The sequence below is a fragment of the Acomys russatus genome, chromosome 16 (assembly GCF_903995435.1).
Source record: "Acomys russatus chromosome 16, mAcoRus1.1, whole genome shotgun sequence".
Taxonomy (NCBI): Eukaryota; Metazoa; Chordata; class Mammalia; order Rodentia; family Muridae; genus Acomys; species Acomys russatus.
In genome coordinates this window covers 34,947,098-34,948,002 of record NC_067152.1, presented here as the reverse complement: position 1 = coordinate 34,948,002, position 905 = coordinate 34,947,098, and positions in this window count along the sequence as shown.

Sequence of the window (905 nt, the reverse complement as noted above, 5' to 3'; positions counted from 1 at the left end):
AATGAACTCTTTATAATGCATAATTTACAGTCTAAGTAGAACAAAATGCCATGACAAAAGTCATTGAGTAACAAGACTTGTAATAAAAAGGCATAAAATATATTTATACATAAACCCCTTTCAAAAACCAAGGGAGAGCTTGAGCCCTGAATATAGGGCGGTGCACGGAGCGGGTCCCCGTGCCTGTACAGGCACTGCACTGATTCCCGTGGGAAGCACTAGCCAGTGGTTAACGCTCTGCCCTACACTATACACAGGCCTATAGTAAAGGGAAGGGTGGCAGACAGAACACACAGATTAACTTAACACAAACCCGAGCGAGCGCCAAGGGGAAGGTAACGGAGGAGAGGTGCTGCTGGGTGCCCTGTGTCCTCGCAGGGTCGGGTGGACAAGGTTGGCTCCTGATGTTCCCCCACATAGAACAAGGAGCCCTTGCTTCCTAACAAAGCACAAGCTTGGACCATATGACGGTGATGGTCGGCAGGCTCAGCCTCCTGGCCCCAGGATTCAGCAAAGGGTAGATGGTACAGCCACTGGCCCTGGGGGGTCGGCGGGGGGAGGCTCCTCACTCCTCTACTCTGGATGGTCCCACCTGACAGGATATTGCCCAAAGCAGTAAAGATGCTGTCACAACCAACCCTCAAACCGTCTGTGACAAGCAGAGAAGCATGGCCGGGGAGGGGTTGGGTGGGGTGGGGGGGCACCGGTTTCTGCATGTGTCGATAGATGGGCACCATTTTTTTTTTTTTTTAAGAAGCCTGTCTTCATTTGGAGAAATGCCACACAGAGCAGATTCCTCTGTTAACGAAATGATTAATGCACTCCCAGCTCAGCTCCTAATCGCAGACAGCAATCCGAACTTCTCTCTCCCACTTCCGTGTTTAAAGCAGCATTAAACTGGGGGG